The 6,086-nt window shown below is 38.7% G+C and overlaps 1 long non-coding RNA gene and 1 other non-coding gene across 2 annotated transcripts; one reads left to right on the forward strand and one right to left on the reverse strand.

The window, feature by feature from the left end:
- Positions 1-469: 469 nt before the first annotated feature.
- Trnar-ucu (transfer RNA arginine (anticodon UCU)) lies at positions 470-543 on the reverse strand. The gene has a single exon. It is a non-coding gene; the product is annotated as a tRNA-Arg (tRNA).
- A 2,720-nt stretch (positions 544-3,263) lies between these two features.
- LOC139715086 (uncharacterized) lies at positions 3,264-5,786 on the forward strand. The gene is made up of 3 exons (XR_011709791.1): positions 3,264-3,375; positions 4,749-4,811; positions 5,733-5,786. It is a non-coding gene; the product is annotated as an uncharacterized lncRNA (long non-coding RNA).
- Positions 5,787-6,086: the final 300 nt, after the last annotated feature.

A 6,086-nucleotide genomic window follows, 5' to 3' on the forward strand; every position in this document is an offset into this window, starting at 1 on the left:
GTTCTCCTAAGTGTCACGCATTAGGCTTGAGTCTCATGCCTCAGGGATCTTTCTCACGCTCACAAAAAACAAAAACAAAAACACATTGGCGGTAAAACAACAACAACAACAACAACAACGAACGAACATTCACAAAAAAAATTATTTCCATCCGTCAATAAAAATAAGTCACACTTCGAGAAAAAGATCCAACACCAAAATTCCAAAATATCATAGATTTATCCAAAATTTCATAAATTTTGCATCTGTAATTGTCCGATTTGTCCTCAAACTTTCACTGATGTGTTCTCCTAATGTTGCTGCTTTCACTCAATCTACATTTCTCTTTGGGAGGCACCTTTGTCTACTCAGTTACGAATATATTTAGAGTAAAATCTTATTTCCTATTATGTTAACGCTATGGAGTAAGTGTTACATTTGCAGACATGGGCTCACAAGACGTTGCAGCAAAAAAATGCAAAATAAGGCCCATCCCTGCCGGGACTCGAACCCGGAACCTTTGAATTAGAAGTCCAATGCGCTAATCCATTGCGCCACAGGGACTTAGGCGAGTAAGGAGGTACCTAATAAGATAATAAATCCTAGAAACTAAGAAATGTTTGTCCTTTTCAGAGATTGGGGTACTGCGCTTCGCTTCAGAAAAATATAAGATGTTTCAGGACTTCCCAGACACACTGAACAAAAACTTGATAAGAAATTGTTCCAAATAGTACTGAAATATGTAGAGATTAATCAGCCAAACCATCATGCGCCTGCGCAATGTGGAGCATAACGTCGTGCAGCAACGTTCTGACGTCATTCGGAATCGTGATAAGTCCTGTTACTTTAGCTTTATTTTGCTAATTTGAGGGCCCTGTATGACGACTTTTATATGTTTAAGGGTGAGTTTTGTGACAGCATTGTTTCATATTTGTATTTGTTTGTTGTAATGGAAGGATGTTCTATAGGCCTACTGAAAGATAAACTGCGAATGACGCATACGCATTGAGCTTAGATTCTACAAAATTAATATTTGCTTAGTCCCGAATACTTCTTTTGACGTGGTACTTTACTACATTGCCATTGCTATGCATGCATGCATGCAGTTTCCCTTCAGTTCGCACTGGCTGCACTTCACGGAGATGAGATCACACAGCACAGTCAGACTAGAAAACCCGGCCCTAGAATAATAAAATCTAGACGCTAGACGTTCGATTCTACATAGACTCTACACGAAATATGGAACGAAAGCGAAAGAGTCTGCACTAGAACCACACTTCTTCTTCTACTTGCTAGACCTACCTAGTTCTGTCTAGATACTGTGCCGAACCGGACGCCGACGGGGTGCGCTGGCTCTTGTTGGTGATCATTTGTTTATTGCGCGGAGCCGGAGAGAGTCAGTCAGATCCAGAGAGCATGATGAGAAGTTTACTTTTAAGAAACGAACAAGTTCATGAGTTAGGCTCCTCGAGTCCTAGCAACTAGACTCTAGTTGCTTTGCTCGTGGATGTAACAAAGGATTGCTGCTTTGATTAGTTGAAGGAGTCTTTGTTGTGATGCCCGTGACTGTTGTTAGTGTTGGTGAGTGCGTTCCAATCTGTGAATTTAGTTCTTTCGATGAATGAGTAGGGCAGCTCGGGGATTCTAGGCTGACTAGGGCCCTACAGTTTTTGTTTGTGGCAATGAGGATATAATTTAACGTACAACAGTTACAACAGTGACTAGATGATGACTTCTGGAGAACCCTTCAAACCGGACGCAGGGTTTTTCGAACTGGGATGGATAGGCGACCTGCAAGCACTTCACGGAATGTTGTGTATACTATACACAGCCCAGTCGCTGTACGTCGCAACACAGCGGATTAACAGCGTCTGGTCGGGCTAAATGTTGTGATGCCTTCTACTCTGACCTCTGCATTGGTGTTTCAGCAGTTCCCAGCCCAGCTCATGTTTCATATTCAATTGTTTACTAATGGCAAGTGCTTCCATGACTACTGTAACTTGAGTAGTCACCTCTAACATTAACAAATCACACTGCTCTGTTTGCACAGCTTTCAACCTGTCTGTAGAGTCTGAGTGTGGTAGTAGTGTGGCATAGTAATCTACTATACTAGTAATTATGGTCTTACAGCTACAGGGGACTTATACATCATATCTTTGATTCTGTTTTTATGATCATGTAGGTTTCGCCTTAGAAATGCGATGGTTTGTAGCAGTTGATTTACAGGACACATACAGTCCGTTATCATCTAGTCTAGTAGACATGCCATGTTCTAGCTCTGAGGGGAAAATGTAGATGGCAAGTCTTCCTGATGTAGTTACTGATAAAAGTAGACCTATTAATGACATGTTAACCATGTGGCATTCCTTGTACACTTGTCACAGTTAATCTGTGTACCAGTGTACACAATGAGCTTGTATGAATTATACAACATTCCCCCAAAGCCCACACTGGCACCCCATGGCCCCGACTCATGCCCCACCATTTACCCAGGACTCCCTCCCCAATGTGTGTGAGTGTGCACATCAATGTTAAGCTAGCAATGGTAAGGTAGTGTACAGTGCTGTCCAGAGTCAAAGAGAGGAAAGGCAGAATATTAAAATTGGGGGCGGGTGGGCGCGGAACATAACTAATGAAGTCTTTTCAATTGATTTGAAGCATACTGCATTGGCAATGATCAACTCCAACTGAGATTCTTCAGCTAACTATATGTGTACTAAAGATCAAAGCTTTTCAAAATTTGTTGAGGGATTCTTGAATATTCTTGAGCTGGGCCAGCCCTCACACTCCCTTGATGTTATCTCAGTGACCATGCTACTGGGTTCTACAAAATGTATCTGTCTACTGCTATGGTCCCCGCCCCCATCACCCTCTCACTTTTCAGTCTCACACTCATCCCATGTATGGTGATCGCTGCTGCACTTGAATCATAATATTATTGCTAAATATTGTTTAAATGTACACTGACAGTTGTGTTTTTTCCTCTTCCCAAACCTGTTTTATTTGCTCGTCTATACTTCACACTTGAATATTTTTGCACCATTAGTTTTCTTGTGTTCTTGTCATTTGCATCTTCTTTTTATAGACGAGTCTACAGACTGGACAGTGTAGCTGTCATTGTAAATTTGCTATAGGTCTAGGGATTTTAATACATTGATTTGCAGTGTGTAACATTTAGAGGGTGTCTTGAGGAGATTCAAAATGGAATATTTGGATTTGGGACTACACTTGAAAATGAAGTACGTGTACTAGAACTACAATTGTAGTCTGCTCTGTTTTTTTATGCTCCTTGCAGTGAAAGCTCAGATTTGAGGCTCCAACAATGTGGTGGTACACTATAGCACATAGTGTATACCACCTGACGAGATGGTTTCCCAAGAACAACAGGATAAAGATGTAAGTATTGTTTCCAAGGTGTTATGAAGTTCTTTTTTTTTTTTTAATCAGCCATATTTAGTATTGCTACTTGTGTTGTGTAGGAAAGATGCTTTCATACTAAGTAAAGATTAGTAAACATGGAATTTGATTGAGTACAAGATGGAAGTACATGTATACATATAAACAAAGCAATGACACTGTAACTGGGTAGCCTGAGGGAATGTCTCGTGAGATTTCAAGGTGGCAGGTCAATGTTAAAACTGATAAAAGGTGAAACAATTGTAATGGAAAAGGTTACTTTAATAGATGGCTGGCATAATACAGGGCTGGACGCTCGCGGTACCCATTTTTTTTTTTTTTTTTTTTTTTGTACTAGTCCGACCTGTCTGTAAGACCAATAGGTACCCACTTTTTCCATTTTTTACTTGTCCATTCCTGAAAAATTTACTAGTCTGACTGATTTTTACTGGTCCTGGACTGTTGGACCAATGCCAATGTGCAGGTTGCATTATAGTGCTTTTTCTTTGTTTTGTTTTGTTTGTTTTCTTAGTCATATCTCACATTGGCTCTTGGTACACTGTAATTCATGTCAATTCTTGCACAGATAGAATATTTGTATGTTGATTAAATATGTTTGTGAGCAAACAGAAAGTAACCCATGGTGTTTTTTTTTTTTGTACTAGTCCGACCTGTCTGTAAGACCAATAGGTACCCACTTTTTCCATTTTTTACTCGTCCATTCCTGAAAAATTTACTAGTCTGACTGATTTTTACTGGTCCTGGACTGTTGGACCAATGCCAATGTGCAGGTTGCATTATAGTGTTTTTTCTTTGTTTTGTTTTGTTTGTTTTCTTAGTCATATCTCACATTGGCTCTTGGTACACTGTAATTCATGTCAATTCTTGCACAGATAGAATATTTGTATGTTGATTAAATATGTTTGTGAGCAAACAAAAAGTAACCCATGGTGTGAAATGGCTGACAATTCAAAGCATGGTATAGTACACTTTGTAAGTACACATACATGCTTCTTCCAATTTATACTGGACAGGCAATGACAGATTGATTTCAGTAAGATTTTTAGTTTTATAGATACAGTGTATTCTCTTGATCAAATTTTGGTCAGTTATGTGTGTGTAGGAGCAGTACAGATGGAAGTTTAACTACACTTTTTTTTAAGAGCCTTCTCTGTAAGTGTTAATGAATTGAAGCTTTTAATTAGCTTGAAAGTAATTTCCAATAAAAAGCTGGCATTACAGATAATTCATGACATACATTTCATATTGACCCTGCAATTACTGATCAGTAGCAATATAATTAGTAGTGTTTTTTTCATATCCCACAGGAACTTTTTTACAGTCTGAATTCCTGATCTCTCTCCTTTCCACAGCCGGATTATGATCTTCCTGTTTGCATTTGCCCTGATATTTCCACAATTCTTTGTTCTTACAAGGTAAGACTCTTTTTCCATTAGATATTGAATGCAACGATCTCATTTGCCAATACCATGTTATATTTTTGACAATTATTTCTACCCATATTTGTACTTTAAAGGGATGAGGTGATGCCTTAGCGCTAAAAAAAAGCATTTTACTGTATCTGTACATGCCTTACAGTGGACTGCCGTTATAATGAAGTCCTCGGGACCGACAGTTTTCTTTCGTTATAATCGAATTTTGTTATAACCGATCAAATAAACAATAAAAAACATAGGGTAGATAATGTTGCAGTCTGAATTTTTATTTCGTTGTAACCTGTATTTCGTTACGAACCTGTGCGTTGTAATGGGAGTACACTGTACTGTGAAGCAGTTCAGCAGAAACTTGTTCTGAGCTATTCTCATAAGCCATCTTCATTTCATAAGAGCAGACACTTACAAACACAATGGCACAATGACACACACACACACACACACACACACACACACACACACACACACACACACACACACACTCAAAGAAAAAACAGTAGAGAAAGCTCCGTAGAGTCTGTAGACTGCTTACGACCCAATATAATAAATCTATGGCGTGGAGTCACCTATACAGCTTGTTGTGGGCAAGAGCAGAGCTGCCAACTAGTACTGATTTTCAGTAATTTCTACTGAAATTGGGAAAGAATACTAAAGGTTACAAGCAAATTACTGATTTTAGAAATCATTGTCTGTGATGTATTCTATTGCACTGTTGAGGATTACTGATTTTCACTAAAAAAAGTTGCAAATTACTGATTTTCAGCCATCAAAGTACTGAAAGGCTTTTACAAAAGTTGGTAGCTCTGCAAGAGGATAATGAATGGCTATTGTGGAGACTTTGATTATTTCTTTGAATATGAAACAGAAGACGATAATCCTATGTTCATGTTTCTCTACCCCAAGGGAACATTCGTCAAGATATTGTGGCCAGCACCTCTTTGATCTGCTCATTGTGTCCATAGTTTTCACATTCTGCATGACAGGTGAGTTTCATGAGTGTAGTAATTCATTTCTGTCAGGTTTTAGTGAAGGGACTGTACACTAATGGTTGAGGTGAGGATTCAGCTGGTATCGTTTTTCAAGATATCTAGAGACCACTCTATGAAATGTTAAAGAGCATGCAATTCTAAGGAGAATCAAAAGTTTATTTGATGAAAATCGGTTTTGAAATACTGTGATATCTAAAAACTTTAAAGCAAAGCAATCCTAATAAAAGGTGGGTCCCGCCTTTTATTACGATTGCTCTGTTTTGGACAT

Source organism: Diadema antillarum, unplaced genomic scaffold (assembly GCF_040938485.1).
Source record: "Diadema antillarum isolate AM-2024a unplaced genomic scaffold, OU_Dant_1.0 seq00002750_RagTag, whole genome shotgun sequence".
NCBI classification, from domain to species: Eukaryota; Metazoa; Echinodermata; class Echinoidea; order Diadematoida; family Diadematidae; genus Diadema; species Diadema antillarum.